Raw genomic sequence first — 20,429 nt, forward strand, 5'->3', positions numbered from 1 at the left:
AATCTGTCCCAGTCTGTAAAGCTAACACAGTCAATACCAGTACTGTACTGTATGTACCACTTTGAGGTACTCCTACTTCTCTTCCACTACATCTATCTGACAACTAAAGTCAGCTGTTAGTCACTTTTCAGTACGCTGAAAACATGTGATAAGTTTATAAAATACAACACATTGTTAAAGGTTAAATCAGTGTTTTTTTTCTTGTGACCATAGACTGTATATAAAGATGGACGACGTGTCTCCACTTCCTCCCACTGAAGTGAAGCCAGAACATCCCCGATACAGGAGCTGCCATCTTGAGATTTTGACCTCATTTGGAGCCAGAGGCTGTATTCCAAACCTCATACACTGCAAATTCTCCAGAGTTAAATATGCCTTGTCAAAGTATATTAACTCCTTCAGAGTTATTACAACAACAGCAAGAGTCATTACAACAACAGCCGGAGTAACATACCCTCCAGTGTAGGTGAAAATATTCAGAGTTAAAAATGTTCGGTGTAAAATATACATTGTCAAAGTCCATGGACTCTTTCAGAGTTATTACAACAACAGCTAGAGTAAGATACACCCCAGTGTTGGTGAAAGTGTTCAGAGTTACAAGACTGGTGTATTCTGGAGAGTACTCTCCAGAGCACTCTGTACTCTGGAGAGTACAGATCACTCTACTCTGGAGAGTACAGATCACTCTGTACTCTGGAGAGCACTCTGTACTCTGGAGAGTACAGATCACTCTGTACTCTGGAGAGCTCCTCTCTCCTCCTCCTCATTTCAAAACGGACCAAGATGTTCTCAGCGCCATTTTGTACTCCTTGAAAGACTGAGGTAAGTTTCTCTTAATCACTTATTAAACCAAATTTGAGCATTTCAGCAGAAGCAGCATTTAAGGATAACTTTATATTGTTGTTCAACACTCCAGCTGGTTTTGTGTCTTGAAATACTGAGTTACACAGAGCTAACGTGACCATGTGGAAGGCTAGCTAAAATGTGTCAGCAACATTAAGCCAATTAACGCTGACCAGCTAATGTCAAACTATACTTGTAATGTCGGCAAGTCGCAATGTGGAGCAGTGACAGTTGTGTTCTTATTAATGTCCATAGATTACAGTAAAACACAAAGACTGCATGTGTAGGGAGTTGGCTGAACTAGCTAACTAGCTAACAAGCTATCCGGGGCTAACAGCTAACACGTGGCGGGTAAACACAAAGTTGTGATTGCTGATTGATTTCATCATAATATAAGAGAACACAAGCAAAGAATGTCATTTAAAAATAACTTTACTTATTGCTACTTAGGAGCATGATATTAATATTAACGCAATATTTTGTGATCAGAATTGAGACTGTTTATCAAGAATTGAAATGGCTGTTTTTACACATTTTGGTGTTCCTGGTTTGTCTTTGATCACCACTAAAACATCTTCCATGCTGGAAAAACCCTGCTATATCATCATGTCTCGCACAGCAGAACTGTAGAAGAGGTAGAATGGCAGATTGCTGTGAGGCTGATGGCAACGCATTGTGGTAGTTCTTAATTGTCAAAAAGTCTTCTGTAATTCCCTGATATAAGCTAACTGACTTTATTTCCCCTGTATTCCTTTTAATGTTACATGAAATTGTTCTACTTGTTTTTTCAGATATCCCCGTTATGTGCTGTGGTCCAGTGATGGTAAGTATCATTTTAGATAAGTTAATATTAACATTAGTCTATGTTTACACACATGTCAAAATGGTTTCTGCTTGCACGTCTCAGAGACTCCACTCAGTCCAGACAGTTACTTTGAATTTGAAATTAGACAAATTCTGATTGTGATTTTTAAAGCCCAAATCGAACAATACGATTATGCCAACAGGAGCTGATGCTACTGTCAGAGTAACTTTGTGTTGTAGATCATAACACAAATTCAGTTTTGCTTTTACAGATACCATCATGTTGATTAAAAACAAAATCAATAACGAACAGAAATGTCAGGATCAGTGAACCGAGCTTGGAGGAATTCTTGAATGCTGGTAAGCCATCAGTCACACCCTTGATGATGCACGTCATTGTTCTGTTGGTTGAAAATAATTTCCATATCTCACTTTCTGGCAAGCTACCTTTTGGGCATTTCCAGAGGTCACAGCAATCAAGGGCTGACTTGTATTGGTCTGCTTAGTTGAGTTTGTTTCTCACCTAACTGGTATCTAGGGACAACTTTTTTTTAAGATGATTAATGAAAGTTGCCAGACAGCATGATCAGATTGGTGGTATGGTATCATATGGTATGACTCCCTGTTTGTGTTTTTTCCCTAAGCTTTCCTGAAGTTCTCCATCCCACCCGTCACCAAAGGCATCAGAGTATATGATGAGACGGGAACTGAGGTGGATACAGACGTCTTTGAAGAAGTAGCACAGCAGCCCAACGCTGGTGTATTTACTATCACATTTGACAACGGTAAACTTCTATCTTAATTCCCATTTCTTTCAGCATAGTCCAATGAATATTGAATAAGACTCAGTTACACGTTAAGGTTGTGATAAACTGACAAATGGTAGGTGTTTATTTTTCTCGCTTCCCTCTCTTTCCTGAACTACACGTAGATTCCCAGGGAACAAGTTCGTCCGGCTCTTCCGAGGGGACAACTTCGTCCGCCAGTCCACTGCTTGATGTCGTAACCAATTCAGTGCTGGATCTTTCAGGCTGCCGCCCTGATGATACGGTCATCCTGAAATTTGTATCCTGCGACTCTGATGATACAGTCATTCTAGATGATGATTACAGCCCTTCCAGAAAACGGCAGAAGGAAGATCAAGATGCCAAACGTGTAAGTTGATGTGTAAAATGTATGTTGTGATAGCTTCCTTTGAGGATTGCACACTTTTGATATTATTTTCCTGTGTATTTACTGTCAGCTCTCCAAGATTATTTAATTTTTAGTGAATATTGTCTTGTCTTCTGTCGTTTCACAGTTGGTTGAATCTGCGCTGGCCAAGAAACCTGATGGAGACTCTATTGTCAAGGAATACAACCGGACGAAAGGTCTGACTGACTCCTCACGGCGACAGATGATTAACATCCTTGCAGCAGAAATGACTGAAACTCATGGGTAATTCAGATGTCTTCAGCCTGGTATGTGTTGAGGTAGCTGATGAGATGCCAGTATTTTGTAAAATCAGGACTCTTATTGTGAAAGATGAACAAGTAATACTTACTGGCTCTGGTGTAGAAACCATTTGTTTTGATGAACATTACCATGCATTTAAAATTGTGTTTAAGCCATTACAGGCACTTAAGGTGTTTGATGTTCAAGAGTTGCTCTACTTCAGACCAGTGGATGTTCAAATGGCATATGGAACAACAGATTCCTCCCTTTTCATAGTTCCATATTGCCATCTAATGCTGCCTTGACCAGTGTTTTTAGTGTTAATTCAAAGTTGACGATTTTTCATATGGACCTTTATGGATCATTTAAGTGGCGTTTTAGGCAAAATTTAAGATGTTGATGTTTGCAATGTATCCTCTAGGGGGTAATCTAGGTAGCAGGATGCGATGGCCTTAAGGAATTTGGCTGTTTGTATGAAATTTAATTTATGAAACCCAACTTGAATATTTGATAACAGAGTAAAGTAATTTATTGATCATTACCATTTAGCAAGATCAAAAGTTGTTGGTTGTCTGGCTGAGGTAATCCTGCTTCCATATATATCTCCTAATGGAATTTTCTGTCGTCATTTGTATTTCCCTAAGGGTGGTTTGTTGTATTTTAGTGATGGTTGAAAAGGAGTTATTGTTATTCAACCTACAGACAACTGCCACCATACTGATAGATTCCAACCAAGATCTTTACAATTCAGCTATTAGAGCTGTCACTTTTCTTAAAGGAGAGATTTGCTAATTTTTAACCTATCTCAGTCTATCTGCATATAGTATGAAAAATGCCTGCATTTGTTGTAGACATTCTCTGGGGCACAGCGACATCGTTTGGCGTTTTTCACACTATATGCGGATAGATTGAGATAAGGTTGTAAATCGGCAAATCTCTCCTTTTAAAAATTTAATTTGAACACCTGCTGGAATAGAAAACCCACTAATCTCTGGGAAGTTGAAAGTCCAATAGTAAATCTAACTGCACTCCACATAGTGTTATAGATGGAATATTTTAAAGGCACTTGAGTTTGCAGCAGCAGTATAATGTATGAACATATAGTCAAATCTTCTAAAGCCAAATATGTCTCACCACTGGAAAAAAAAATTCTGAATTTGGCCAATTACTAAAATCAACACAAACACACATGAAGGCAGGTGCACTCTCACATCACAACTCATTCAGTGGCCAATTCGATAATATTTTGGTATGAATCGGTTGGTAGATTCCAGATGATGGTGAAGTTTGTTCTGGGTTGAAAATAGCTGGAATTATCCTCTATGTGTATCCTCTGAAATGCACTTTAAACAATATTTTTCATTGTTAAGAGAAAATAGTTAAGATTTTACAATTTGAAATATACCATGTCTTCTAAGAACCCTGTTTTTCTTTTCATCTCTTAAACTGAAAGTGAAGTTTTATTGTTATGTAGCTCGTGTTGGTGTGAGCATGTCTCAAACTACATTTGACCTGAGGATTAATGTCTTTATTTTTAATAAATTTGTATTAAGACATGGATATAATGGTGTTTATTGTTTCCCCCCTGCAAACATTTTAGTTTTACCTGTTTTAAGTATCAGGTGGACATGGTAAAGTAGAAAATGCAAAACACTCAAAACTAATTCTGTTGAAGAATGCATTTTATTAGAAAATAGCTTATTGTATGTGTTGAGGTAGCTGATGAGATGCCAGTATTTTGTAAAATCAGGACTCTTATTGTGAAAGAACAAGTAATACTTGGTGTTGGGTAAGAATAACACTTAAAGGGAGTAAGTACACGAGTAAATATGTTTTAACACTGGCAGGAGTCATTCAAAAATCAACACTGTTTGGAGTAATTTCTTAATCAACACTTAGTTGGTTTAACACTCATGAAGAGTAAATTAATAAGAGTTAATTCTGATTAACACTTAAAAATTCAGTGTCAACTATAAATAACACTATGAGTGTTATTTTCGTCATAGTGTAAAACTTGAGTAACACTTCTCAGTGTAGTGTAGTGTAAAATATTAACTCTTTCTAGAGTTGAATTGACTGAAAATTCAACACTATGTCCAGTGTTATTTTAACACTCTGTAGATAGGGACCATATGTTCACTGACTTAGTGTTAAAATTGACTCTTTAAGTGTTGGATTAACACTGTCGATTTTGCTGTATACTGTACTAGTAGTACGTACTGATTTGGCCAAAATGTAGTATGTAGTAGGTAGTACAAAAAAGCTAAATCTCCATTGTGCCAAAAATACCCGGATGTCATACTGATTTGGAAAAAATCTCCAGTCTACCTCACCTACTGTATCCCACAATGCAAAGCGCTGGACCGCTACAGGCTACGGTTACAACAACAGCAGCCAAAAACGGCTTGTTTTTTTAAATTTTTTTGTAGCTCTTTCATCACTAAATTCAATTCTGAACGTTTTTGAGGCGAGAAATCAACTGTAGATTTTGAATATCGGCAGTTTTATGAAGTTAGATGGTGAATTGAACATTTGTTCCACCCTTGTCGGAGTTTAGAAGCTCCACAAAATGCCGTGACAGCTAGCTATAGCGCCTGCCGGGGTCGCTGCCTCGCCAGCCGGGTAGTCACGCTCACAGACCGCTATGAGCTGGAGCTCTCTAGAGACCGGTCTGTAGACGAGAGGCTTTTATTTCCTTGTTGATGGAAATAAAAGCCTGTTGTTTAAATATCACATCACAGATGTTCATTATAAATTAACAGGAACCTGTGATTATCTGCCTTTTTGGAGTTGAAAAGCTCCACAATCGCCCGCAGGCGTAGCTCGCTGGAGAGCCGGCCACAGAGCAGCAGAGTGGCCGGCTAGCTAGCTAACATCACTTTAACCGTCACATACTGCATACTACTGAGGAACGCAGTATGCAGTATGTACTGTATACTGTATACTGTGTTCGTCAGTGGTATGTATAGAAGTAAATGCTGCAGCTCCTCCAGACCAACAGAGGTTTCCCCGTGTCTTGTGAAGTGACGGGGCTCCGCAGAGAGAAACGTTATCGTCTCCGACCAAAACTCCGGTGTCACCCCTGTTCCCTCCGGCCGCGGTCGGGAGGCTGAGGCAGGAAAAGCCAACACTAGGATCAGCATTGATTCATGGAGAGACCTTGGTCTGGTCAGCTAACATTACTGCCAAGCAGCTGAAATATAGAGTGATATTGTGCTTTTAGCTGACGTGTGTCGCCTCACTGTTTTGAGCGATGTTCATTCATGTCTATGTAGAGCGAGCACAAGCGCGAGCAACAGGACGCTGACTTTCGTTGACTTAACGGCCACAGGTGTCGCTGTTAACAAGACATTTCTGATTCTTACAAACAGTCCCTTTAAAGGTGCTGAATTCTAAATTCAGAGCAGAGATTGCCTCCACACAGCTCTCAACATGGTGACGCAGTTGATGGTGCTAACAACACGGAAAGTACAAACAATGGCAACAGTGCTACTCCCTCCATCAGCAGTAAAATGCTACTTGAGCATTGATGCATAATAATCTAGTGAGAACTTTTACTTAAATGCAGGACTTTTACCTGTAATGGAGTACTTTTAGATTGTTGTTTTGGTACTTTTACTTAACTAAATGACCTAATTCCCTCCAACAGTCAACAACACTAATATTTATTACCGATATTAAATCATCAGTGCAGAAAAACAAATGACGTAGCCTACTGTGTAGAGGATAAACAAATCCTTTAGTGTTAATCGCAGTCTCGGTTGTTCTCCGTCATATTGATTTACAGTTTTCTGCCACCTCGGTTGCCAAGCTGCAGCATGTTGAAGTGATGTCACAAAATCTGCAGCAGGTGGTTTCATTGTTTCTACAAAATACTCTGTTTTTGAAATATTACATCCAGCAATCCGGGATAAATATGATCTTATTTTAACAGTAGGGGGTCCGTGGTGTTATTATGGACCAGACTACACCTTCAGCAGATGTCACTGGTGTCATTTATTTGCCAGTTTCTTGGGCCAAACATCTGATGAAAGCAGCCACACAACCATATAGGAGAGTATGAAATCTTAAAAACGGCAACAAATAAAGGACCCGTGGTTCTTTATTTTCAGTGGTTGTCTGTGTTTTCTTCATGATCTTTAGGAGACATTTTGAAGCAAAGCATTTGGCCATATAAGATAGATGTTTGAAGTTTTTTTTCAAAATAACGGTTTTGCAAACCAAATTAAATCATTTCTTGAACATTTAATTATCAAATGTAGGATATAAAGGCCTTATTGTGGAATTTAATTTTAGTTTCACAATACTTGTATATACTATATATAGAATACTAAATATAACCATAAGGCTGCATTCACACCAGGTCAGGCGTTAGGCACTGGCCAACCCTCCCAGTTTCCTCCCAGGGTCACAATTTGCTCGATTTTCACACCTATTTTTCCTTTTCGTTATCACAACCTGTTTCTGGCTCTGTACAGAGTGTATAAGCTCTACTGTTTCTACCTGAATGACAATAGGCTACAGCTTCACCTCATGTCGTTTCCCAGTGGAAGTGGGCTGTTCGCGACACAACGCGGTTTGCGTTCCACTCGCCGCACATCACAGCGTGCAGAGACACAAGCAGTTGGAAATAACGTGTTTCAGAGCGCAGCGGTGGCGTCGTCACATGTCTGAAAGGACCTTCAGTGAGACGGAGAGAGAAATGGAGAGTACTGAGAGAAAGAAATACTCAAGCAGGGGCAAAAAAATATATAAAAACTGATGAGTATTAGTTTATGCCACACAAGTTCACGCCAAAGGGGCGAATTATTCAGTTTTCTTTCCTGAGAATTAAAAGTAAAGTAGACCTATTTGACATAAAAATGCTGTTGCACTGTACTTATTATTTTGTTATTTTCATTCTTTAAAAGTCACCAGAATGCAGGAAACAAAGTCTCTGAAACTCACTTTTCTGGGGGAGGACCCCCAGTCCCCCATTGAGGGTTATAATCCTTCCTCTTTTTGAGGTGTCAAGGTTGGCGGTGGTGTGGGAGAGTCACTTTAATGGCCCTAATGATTAATGTCTTTTTTTCCCGGTTACATGATCGGCCACCGCAGCGTGATGTCGGGTTGTGTTTGTTCAAAAGTTGATTGTGTTTCTACTGTTCTGCCGCAGCAACAAACGCACTATCCACATTGAAAATGACTGCGTTTTCACTGCACCGCCTGATCTGGTGTGAATGCAGCCTAGAAATCAGTGGCTTTGGCCAAAACTTCACTGCAAAGAGGTTTCATGCTTTAGTTCATCTTGAAACTTGATTTTTTTTGCATTCATCTGAAGAGTGAAAAACTTCTTTAACTTTAGCGAAAAGTCAAAAGAATCATTTTTCTCTTCTCTTTCAAATGTCAATTTCATTTTTAAAATTCAAAGCGAGCAAATTTCAAGGATATATTTAGTAACTCTTAGCTGGCTGTTTAGGCAGACTGCACCTTTAACGTGATCAGCCGTCTCAGTGGCAATCCTATCATCTGAGCCTGATCCCTCACCTACACTCTGAGTTGTCAAATGGATTCGGCACAAACACACATTCACATGCATGTCGGTGCGTTGTGTGCCTTCTCATCAGCTCACATCGGTTTGTCTCGCCAGTTTTGGATAAACTAGTAAAACCATAACCTTAAAAGTTGTTTATTAACCTAATCTTTGCCTTAACCCCAAGATTAAATCTACAGGAGACCTCATGCCCAATTGTCACTTTAAACCAAAATGATTTTTTATTTTTTGTGTTCATGGATTTACATTTAGAGATACACGTACAGTAGATACGTTTAAATTTTTGCTCCTTGTAACATTATTGTTGGCAAGGCCGACTTTTTACTCTAAAAAGTAAGCCCCTTGCTCTTGAATCTTCTACTTCTATCTGACTCACAGAGACTCAAAGGAGCTCTAGATGGATTTGAAGGGTGTCACTGTATCTGTGGACCCAGGGGGGGCGGTCCTGACCACTGGAGGGGGTGCCTTGTTACACTTGGCCCTTTGAGTCAGGGGGAGCCGGGACAATGCTGCTGTTAACACTCCTGACGGGGACCTTTGGGTTCTCTGAAAGTTTAATGTGACTCTGCGAGCGACCTGCGCTCACTGAGGTCAGAGATGAGCGCGGCCCGGCGTCGCTCCAAGGTTGCCCCGTGTTCGTGCATTGGAAACTGAACGCCGGCGGGGGCGGGAGGGCCACCGGGTCCAGGGCTTGTTTTGTCCCCTGTGGCATGGATAATGAGGCATCTGTCTCCACCTGCCGCATGGAGAGATGAGGCTCACTGTCTCACTTAAAAAGAGCACAGGTTACCTATCTGATTTGTTCAAGGCAGGACAGGGACATGATCTGAAGCACGGGAGCCTTCAGCCTAAATGTTTTATACCCAGGCTTTCTTATGTCTGTTTGTGCTGCTCCTCGTCAGAGACACTTTGTCTTCTTCGGTGCATCTTGGAAATTAAGATCCAAATCAACCAGACACGAGTCACCGAAATGTAATAATTTGTCCCCAAGAAAGTGGGACTGATTGTACTGTATTGATGGCATGGACATAAAGAAACATTACTGAATTGCATTAATTTGTCGTAAATTTGTCGCTGACTCTTGCTCAGAAATAATACATGCATGTGACAGCAGCTCAACATGGCCACCGACCCCCCGTCATCCTCTCCGGCAGACCTCGTGGAGCTCGTGGAGTTGGCCACGGGAGCGAAAGATGATCTTAGGGGGGTTTTGTCTTGGTGTAATCAGACAGCGACATCATCAATCATGAGAGGGTGAATTACAGCGGGTTACAATGGGAGATAAGATAATGAGTGGGGCCTCAGCGCCCTGGTGAGGGACAGCTCGAGTTCCCGTCCTGATTACATGGCAGCGGCCTGACTGGCTGCAAACCTCTCTGAGGACACTGCTGACTGCACAAATCCAAGACGGAGAAGAGCACTTCACAGCATGCAGGTGAAATTAGCTCTACTGTATTTCAATGGATGGAATCAACTGCTGGTGACAGAACCAGCAGATGGAGGTTAAATGGACAACAATTTAAAGGACTTCCTGGGTGTCAGAGTGGAGTAGAGGAATATGCACGTACCCGACACTGCAGAGAACTTTTCATGCTACTTCACTCATGGAACGGCCCGGTGTAAGCAAACACGTCAGCAGGGTTTGAACGTTTTTTCATTTCACCCGAACCCAGGCCATGATACCTTTACTATCAAAAGAACCATTTAAGAAAAAAAAAAAATCTGTCTGGAGCCACAAAACATTTGATCATTGTGATGAAGGTAACACAGTTTATAGTCTAAGTATATAGTATGTGAGTCTAATGCAGTGAGGGCCAAAGTGCAAATGTATGACGTATGTATGAGTATTAGGGCCACATTGAGGGAAAAAAAATCTGAGATTTACAGAATAAAGTTGTAATATTCAGAGAATAAAGTCATAACTTTACGAGAAAAAAAGAAAACACATAAAATTACTACTTTATGATAGATCAGATCAGATTTATTTTTTCCCCTCAGTGTGGCCCCAATACTCCGTCGTACTGTCGTACCATAGACCTACGACAATGATAAATAAAAATGAAAATGTAAACAAAAAACAGTTATTCATTTCCATTTTTAAAAATCCACAGGGAGCCACTGGAGAGGAGCTAAAGAGACGCATGTGGCTCTGGAGCCGCAGGTTGCTGACTCCTGAACTAACCGAAACGACTTTTGTCACTTTTCATGTGAACAACCAAGAGCAACACCACGAATGCCTTCCAGGAAAAAGTGCGGGCCATTATCTACATATATATATAAATAAATTGAATTGAATTGAATTGAATATTATACAACAATCATGTCGCAGCCATCCCTATGATGGCCGGCCTTTTATTATCTGTTCCGTCACATGTGCTTGACATGGACTACAGCTGAAACAAAAATAGACTTGAAGCCTAAAAAGACGCTTTAGGTAATTAACACACAAGCTGTTAAATGGCCTGTTGACTGCTGTATTGATTAAAGATATGTCAGATATTGTATAGAAATAGTGTTAGACTGCTCGGCAACCAGGACACCCAACAAGGAGAAGGTTTTTAGGCAGTTAGCGTCACAGGGTCAGCATATCATGAGATGTCCTTCACCATTTTGGCCATTTGGTCATTGAGATTTTGGACAGATCAATTGGCTAATTAAACAACACCACTATCTTATATACTAATATCGTTTAACTAGTGCTGTCAATCGATTAAAGAATTTAATCGCAAGGAAACACACATTTATTTATCTGTTCAAAATGTACCTTAAAGGGACTATTTGTAACTTTCAGAAATGCTTGTTAACAGCGACACCTGTGGCCGTTAAGTCAACGAAAGTCAGCGTCGGGCTCGCGCTTGCTCGCTCTACATAGACATGAACGAGCATCGGTCAAAACAGTGAGGAGACACACGTCAGCTAAAAGCACAATATCACTCTATATTTCAGCTGCTTGGCAGTAATGTTAGCTGACCAGACGAAGGTCTCTCCATGAATCAATGCTGATCCTAGTGTTGGCTTTTCCTACTTCAGCCCCGCTGCTTCAGCCCCAGTGGCTGAAGCAGCGGGGCTTAAGCAGGAAGAGAAACGTTATCGCGTCCGACCGCGGTCAGTACAGGGGAGACACCGTCACTCCACAAGACACGGGAAACCTCTGTTGGTCTGGAGGAGCTGCAGCAGTTATTTCTGCACAAACGTCCACTGTACATTCACTAGATATTCTCAGAGCTAAACTAACTCTTCTGCAGTGTGTGGTGAGCGCGCATGAATGTGAGGTGGAGCGAGAACGCGCGTGTTGTTTGAGTGAAGGCAAGCAGACAGAGGAGCAGTCTCTACCAGGTCGGTGTCCCATGCGCGCATATGCGAGCGTGCATGGGACACCGACCCGGTAGATTTATACCTGTAAAAAGTTACAAACAGTCCCTTTAAAGGGAGATTTGCCAAGTATTTAATACTCTTATCAACATGGGAGTGGACAAATATACTGCTTTATGTAAATGTATGTATATATTTATTACTGGAAATCAATTAACAACACAAAACAATGACAGATATTGTCTAGAAATCCTCACAGGTACTGCATTTAGCATAAAAAAATATGCTCCAATCATAACATGTCAAACTGCAGCCCAACAGGCAACAACAGCTGTCAGTGTGTCAGTGTGCTGACTTGACTATGACTTGCCCCAAACTGCATGTGATTATCATAAAGTGGGCATGTCTGTAAAGGGGAGACTCGTGGGTAATCATAGAACCCATTTACATTCACATATCTGGAGGTCAGAGGTCAAGGGACCCTTTGAAAATGGCAATGCCAGTTTTTCCTTGCCAACATTTTATTTAACCTCCTTCTTGACAAGCTAGTATGACATGGTTGGTACTGATGGATTCATCAGGTTTTATAGTTTCATATTATGCCTCTTCACTCTAGCTTTAAAACTGAGACCGCTACAACCTAAAAATCACAAGTTGCATCAATGCATTAAAAAAATTTGTGGCGTTAAAATGAATTTGTGTGAACGTGTTATTATCGCGTTAACTTTGACAGCCCTGATTTCAACCGGTATTGACACCAAATATTTACTGATTGAAGTTTTTTTAACTCTGTTATCAGTATACACATCACTAGCCTCATGGATTGCTTACTGAACGGGCCATATCGGGCCCAAAGTGCCCTGGCCTTCACCTACAAAATGCCGCGTACCAACCAGGAAGAGACTCAAAATGACCACAAAGAAACATAAAACGACCACAAAGAGATACAAAACCACAGAGATATACGCCACGAATACAAATAGACACAAAACAACTACAAAAAGAGGCTTAACAACTATAAACTGTCTGTGTCTTGCTCCAGGTGGTGGGGCCTTCTGGTCAGTGTATCTTTTGGTCATTTCGATTTTCCTTTCACAAACGGATATTGAAAAACAAAAAATTTGTGGTTATTTGATTTTTGTTTTAAAGTACAAAAAATAACATTGAAATACAAGGCGTTTTTCTTCATCTGAGTCAAAAAGGGATGAACTAAACTTAAAAAACGTTTTAATTTTTAAAATTTTTCAAGACAGAAAAGAAAAATTGTCATATTCTGCACCGTCCTCATACGCGCTCTCACTTAGTAAATGGCAACATCCGGTCGCAGAATATGAAAAAAAAAGCGGGTGTTTTTTTCGTTTCTGTCTTCCAGTGATTTTATTTTTTGTTTTTAGAAATAGAAAATGAAAATCAACCCGTTTTTTTAAGTTTAGTTCATCCCTTTTTGACCCTGATGAAGAAAAACGTCTTGTATTTCAATATTATTTTTTGTATTTTAAAACGAAAATCAAATAACCACTCATTTTTTTGTTTTTTAATATCTGTTTGTGAAAGGAAAATCGAATGATCAAAAGATACACTGACCCCTTCTGCATTTCTGTGCTCAGGAGCCCATCGTGTCCCATAATCTGCCCATCTCCAGCCTGCAGGTGAGACTGCACGTGTGCAGAAACCACATAGGCTGCGATGAATCACCAGACATCTTAATACACAAGCTGCCCTCTCCTCTGTGTCTGCTGCCATGAAGCGTGCTCAGCGGTGTGTCAGCAGCTCTGAACCCCATGACGCCCGCTCTAGTCCACACTCTCACTCCCTGACATGTGCCACCGCTCGCTAATCCTCCTCCAACGCTCCTCTCTCCCGCAACACAACAATAAATGACCACTGCGCTGACCTCAGAGAGGGCAACGCTGCATCAGACGGGATCTTCCATCTCCCCCCTGTGGAAGGCCATATTGGTTTGTCTATACAGTCTGAGTTAATACACAGGAGCTGATTATCTTACAGCACACCAGGGAACATCTAATGTACATGCTGCTCCACGGAAATTAATTGTTTTCTTCAGGATTAAATCAGTGAGAGATTTGAATGTTTGAAGATAATATGGTTGGAAAGAGAGGACGTGGATATCATTTTAATTATGGCTGAGCCGATTAGATAACAATATGATGCATTAGTAAAAGGCGGGAAAAAGGTATGCCAGGCGAGGCATCTGTTTGAATTAGCGGCTGTAAGCTCTGCGTGTTATTTGCATGACTCATATGGAGCAGCATCTGTGTTCTTCAAAGACCAATCGGACCATTATTGGTCCGATTGGTCAGTTTAGGGGCTACCATGCATGACGCAACCAAGGTTTTGTATGGGCCAGTCTCAGTTGTTCATACAATTAATGACATGCACGTTTAGGTAGAGCTGGAGTATCTATCTGGGATCCTCAGCATCTGGAGAGCTTTGATGTGGCAAAACTCGACTTAATAATGGTCATTTTATTGAACTCTTAACCCAAGATGATATATTTCAGAATATAAAACTGCACAAAATACAAAAGACATTCATGAATATCTAACAAAGCCAAATTAGAGTTAAAAAAGTTCCTGAGAAAACTATATTAACTTTATACTTTTAGTACTGTTTTTTATAGAAATGAGTCGACATCCTGAAACGACATACTCTAAAAAGTTCTTGGAACAGGTTGATTTGTATTGAAAACAGGTGAAATACTATATACTATATAGTAATATATCATTTAAAGGAACCATCAAATAGGAATTTACAGTTGAGATCACACCTACACAGACAGTAGACAGTGATTAGAAACTACAAACAACCAGCTGCAGAAGAAGTATTCAGATCCTTTACTTAAGTAAAAGTAGCAGTATTACAGTGCAGAAATACTCTGTTACTAAGTAAAAGTCCTGCATTCAGAATTTTAAAAGTAAAAGTACTGAAATATTGGCATTAGGGCTGTCATCGATTAAAATATTCATTCACAATTAATCGCATTATTGTCCATTGGTAATCGCGATTAATCGCAAATTAATCACACATTTTTTATCTGTTCAAAATGTACCTTAAAGGGAGATTATTATATTATTATTAAGGCAAGTATTTAATACTCTAATCAACATGGGAAAACTAATATGCTGCTTTATGCAAATTTATATATTTATTATTGGAAATCAATTAACAACACAAAACAATGACAGATATTGTCCAAAAACCCTCACAGGTAAATGAACTTGCATTTATATAGCGCTTTTCTAGTCTTCCGACCACTCAAAGCACTTTACACTACATGTCAGTATTCACCCATTCACAAACACATTCACACACTGATATCAGAGGCTGCTAAGGTGCCAACTTTGCCCATCAGGATCTAATTTAGTTACTCATTCACACACCGATGGCTATGCCTTTGGGAGCAAATTTGGGGTTAAGTGTCTTGCTCAAGGACACATCGACATGGTACCGGGAACCGAACCACCAACCTTCCAATTGGTGGACGACCTGCTCTACCCTCTGAGCCACAGCTGCCCCGGTACTGGTACTGGTACTGGTACTGGTACTGGTACCGCATTTAGTATAAAAATTATACTCCAATCATAACATGGTAAACTGCAGCCCGACAGGCAACAACAGCTGTCAGTGTATCAGTGTGCTGACTTGACTATGACTTGCCCCAAACTGCATGTGATTAGGCTCGTTGGAGATGAGCCAGTCCTGCGCAGAATCGATCATCGGCGATCGCCGCGCAATGCATGCCGGTTAAATTTGAGTCCGACTTAATGCCGACTTGCTCTGACGTCATGCACACGTGGGCAACGATAACCTCACGAGATCGAGGCGGGCACAGTTTTTAGAGCCAGGCGCCGCAGTTGCTCTCCACCGACTGCAAGACCCAGGGCATTATGGGAAACGCCTGGCTCGCACCTGATCAAAGAGCTGATTGGCTCTTAGTTTTGACAGCAAACGCCACGTGTTGTAGAGAGTCACAACTTTCTGTGTAATTGTAATATTTAATGCTAGATTGTAGGATATTAGTCTCATGTTGTGCAATGAAGGTTTCATCTGTTAACAAACACATCTTGTGTGGTTGATAATAATAATTATTATAATAATGAAGGTTATCTATATATAGCACTTATCATAACGAGTGTTTATTACAAAGAGCTTTACAAGGCGGACATAAAAATGATAAAGGATAGAATCCAACGCCAGACACACGCACATTTCCACATAGATTTACAAACTAATACAAATAAATCCCAATGTGGTCTGAAAACTACAAGTGGCCTACAGATCAGATCTAACAGGAAGTTAGCTTTTTCTGTGACTTCATGTAAATTCCGTAAAGGCAGCGGGAAACTGTCCGAGTTGACCGCAGCTTTTTGTCTCCGCCCCCTGCTGCTGCCGCCTGATCTCGTCTACTTTCCAGGCGAGGTGCAGTTCATCTCCAACGAGCCTAGTATCATAAAGTGGGCATGTCTGTAAAGGGGAGACTCGTGGGTACCCATAGAACCCATTTACATTCACATATCTGGAGGTCAGAGGTCAAGGGACTCCTTTGGAAATGTACATGACAGTTTTTCCTCTCCAAAATGTAGCGTTATTTATTCAAGCTAGCTTTAAGACTGAGCCTAAAAATCTCAAGTTGCGTTAATGCGTTAAGATGAATTTGCATTAACGCTGTATTATCGTGTATATGTTATATTATTGGGCTATAATTATTGATGTATTAATGTGTACATTATGTGCAGCTGGTAAAGGTGGAGCTGCATAATATTTTTTTTTTTTAGATATATTAATATCAATGATAATAATAATAATAACCCAAAGATAGGATGAGACTGATAACGTGCTCCTTCTGATGAAACATTCTCACAGTTTAATGTACCTGATATTTACTCAGGCCATTGATTTCCTCACTCTGACTACTATTAGGATTACAGATGGTGGGTTGGCGGTAATCCCAGCTGCTCATTGGCCTGACCCCTTGCACTCCACCCACCGCCTCCCAAACCAACACGCGACACCCTCCCCCCCATCCCACCCCCCCACCCGAAATCTTAACGAACCCGCTGAGCCGTGCGGCCACAGATCTGCTTTAAACTGTTAAACTGGTGAGTAACGGCTGCGTCAGCAGTCAGTAGATGAGCCAGAGGGTGAGGGGGGTGGACGGGTGAGAGGGGTGAGGGGGTCAGGGGGTATTAGAGCCCCATTAAAGCTGGCTTCTATTGTTAATGAAAGAAAACACTGTTACTGTCCCGACACTCACAAAGAAAAGCGTTCCAATTTATTTATTTGTCTTTATCATCATTTAAAATAAACAAAATTGCAAATAAACAAAAATATAGAAAAAGGAGTATTTCTATTTCGTTTTGCTACCCACATGTAGGATTCTGAGGAAAATATGAACTTTGAGCACTAATTCCAGTAAAAATTAAGCAAAAAAAACAAAAAAAACAAAAAAAACGTCATTATTACAGTTCTAACAGTTTTTTAGATCAATTGATTGATCTTTAAATGTCAAACATTCACAAGCAAATCCAATGGCACCAGAACCTAAACTAAGGACCTAAAATAGGTTATTTTGTTGAAAAATTCACAAAATCTTCAGTTTACAGTGAATAATTGCATTTTTATGTGAATTTTGTAAAGTCCACCGCCTATGTGTTACAATATAAGACTGCAGAGATGCTGTACAAACCGATTACTCCTGTCTCCATAAACAACAAAAATCAATTGTTAAATTTCCCAAATTTCCTACAAATATCCCTGCTAGTCCATGACAACATGAAACGCAGGAGAAAATGTTTTAGGATCATTTAAATTTTGTAAAAAAGTTATCAAATGACCATTTATAAAGTAGGATGCTCCTCCAACTACAATACTTCCCTCCATCTGCTGAAACAAAGCGGTGACACTGTGTTATACAGTAGCTTACTACTGTTGCTGTTACTATAATAGCTTACAGAAGTGTAACAATGGTCACTTCAGTTACCTCATTTGCTGTAATCTTCTTGCTTCCTCTGCGTTTCCACCGGGGCTCTAATCTAATCTAAAGTCATCTGAGCTAATCCGCCGCAGCAGCAGCAGCAGCAGCAGTGGTCGAGGTACATGAGGCCTTTGACTGATAGCCATCTGCCAGACGTGTGTCTCATTAATTTGTTTTACTCAACTAATATAAAAAAGAAGTTTAGAGAGGTGAGAAGTGGACGAGTTAGCGGCTGAAACTAAAGGTGTTGCTCTTCAAAGACAAATCACTCTTATCTGCTTCCTCCAAACTTTGTAAAACCACAAAAATCATTTATTGAATCATCTTCAAGTTAGGAAAAATATCTATAGTTACCATTTTTTTCTTCTTTTTTTTCCAGTACGAGCACTTACAGTAGTTTTGCAAATAATAAAAACAGATTAATTTTAAAATAATTAAATATTTCTAAATTTTCTTTCATGAGAGGTGAATTGGGCTAAAAATTAAGAAACATTTCCAAATTTCAATATTTTTGTAATGTTTTTCTCTAACGGATTTAATAATACCTTACTAGCTGGTGCAGTAATACCTGGTAAATAACAGAATACCTGGAATTTTCAATCCAATACTCTTTGACAACAGTTGACATTCATAAGGATTATTCAAATCTTCTTAAACTGGTTCACCGTTGAACTGAATGTCTGTGTTGTCATTATCATGAAAAACCAACTGGTTATTTAACAACCTCCATTAGCTGAAAACGCTACAAAATGATAATATAAACAATGTAAGGACATAGCTACATATGAAAACCAAAGTAAGTATATGTTACATAACACTTATCTAGAAGACAAATATGTTAAGTTGCACAGATGACAACTAGTTTCTTCTTCTGGCTGTTGAGGTTGAAAAACAGGAAGTGGAAAGGGAGTCCCATTTTATTTTTTATAGTACATACCGTGATGAATTATGAGGGCAGTTTCCAATGAAGTGGCTCAACAAAACCATGAAATTTTTGGATTTTGGATAACAACAAAATAAATGACCATAACTATGCAGAGGACACACAAATTTACATAACTCTATCAGCAGGAGACTACAGTCCAATACAAGCACTGAGTGAGTGCATTGAACAAGTCAATAATTGGATGTGCCAGAATTTTCTTCAGCTGAAGAAAGACAAAACTGAGGTCGTAGTTTTTGAAGCCAAAAAGGAAAGATTAAAGGTTAGTGCTCATCTACAATCTGTAATGTTAAAAAGCTCGGACCAAGCCAGAAATCTTGGTGTAGTCATGGACTCTGACCTGAGCTTTAACAGCCATATTAAGACAATTATAAAGACAGCCTACTATCACCTGAAGAATATAGCAAGATTAGAGGACTGATATCTCAGCAGGATTTGGAAAAACTAGTCCATGCATTTATCTTCAGCTGACTTGACTACTGTAACGGCGTCTTTACTGGTCTTCCTCAAAAATGGATCAGACAGCTGCAGCTGATTCAGAAGAGTCCTCACTCTGCTAGAGTCCTCACTAAGACCAAGAAAGTGGATCATATCAGTCCAGTTCAGAGGTCTCTACACTGGCTCCCTGTCTCTCAGAGAATTGATTTCAAAATACTCAAAATGCTGGTTTACAAAGCACTAAATGGTTTAGGGCCAAAATATATTTCTGATCTTCTGCTGTGTTATGAACCATCCAGACCTCTAAGGTCATCTGGATCAGGTCTGCTTAGTGTCCCCAGAGTCAGAACTAAACATGCAGAAGCAGCGTTCAGTTTTTATGCAACAAATATTTGGAACAAGCTCCCAGAAACCTGCAGGACCTTCAACTCTGAGTTATTTTAAATCAAAGCTTAAAACTTTCTTGTTTGCTGTTGCTGCCTTTCATTAAACCAAATAATGATCTTATACTGCACTAGAACTTTTACTCTTGTGTGTTATACTCTATTTTAGCTTCTATCCTAGCTTTTATTGTTAGCTTGTTTTTATGTTCTAATCTTTAACGTTTTTATGTTTTTATAACTGTTTTAATTATCTCTTAATGTTCTTTTGCACTTTGTCGCAATGTTCTTGAATGTTTGTGTAAAGCACTTTGAATCGCCCTGTTGCTGAAATGTGCTATACAAATAAAGCTGCCTTGCCTTGCCTTGCCTTGCAATGATGGTTTGGTTTGGTGATGGTGGTGATGGTGGTGGTGGTGGTAATGATGGTGATGGTGATGGTGGTGGTGGTGGTGGTTGTGATGGTTGTGATGGTGGTGGTGGTGGTGATGTTGGTGGTGGTGGTTGTGATGGTGGTGATGGTGATGGTGATGGTGATGGTGGTGGGCGGTCGGGGATGAAGAAGGGAACTAGGATGGTTTGTTGAGGAGAGGGATGGCCTTAGTGAGAAACTGTTGGGGTGTCTTGTGGTCCTGGTACTGATGGAGCCAAACCTGCGGCCGGATGGGAGCCTACTGAAGAGGCAGTGCGCCGGTTGTAATGGGCCAGCCAGGCATTGAGCAGAACACTCACAGACACCTGCTCCTA

At 40.1% G+C, this 20,429-nt stretch overlaps 1 long non-coding RNA gene across 2 annotated transcripts; it reads left to right on the plus strand.

Annotated features, from left to right (window-relative positions):
- The first annotated feature begins 1,947 nt into the window (after positions 1–1,947).
- On the plus strand, positions 1,948–4,137 carry LOC141762184 (uncharacterized). Of its 2 annotated transcripts, XR_012592745.1 has the most exons (4): positions 1,948–2,007; positions 2,292–2,432; positions 2,579–2,802; positions 2,948–4,137. It is a non-coding gene; the product is annotated as an uncharacterized LOC141762184 (long non-coding RNA). The 2 variants fall into 2 exon arrangements; XR_012592744.1 differs by lacking the exon at positions 1,948–2,007 and having other exon boundaries at positions 2,045–2,432.
- The last annotated feature ends 16,292 nt before the right edge of the window (positions 4,138–20,429 follow it).

Source organism: Sebastes fasciatus, chromosome 2 (genome assembly GCF_043250625.1).
Source record: "Sebastes fasciatus isolate fSebFas1 chromosome 2, fSebFas1.pri, whole genome shotgun sequence".
Lineage (NCBI taxonomy): Eukaryota > Metazoa > Chordata > Actinopteri > Perciformes > Sebastidae > Sebastes > Sebastes fasciatus.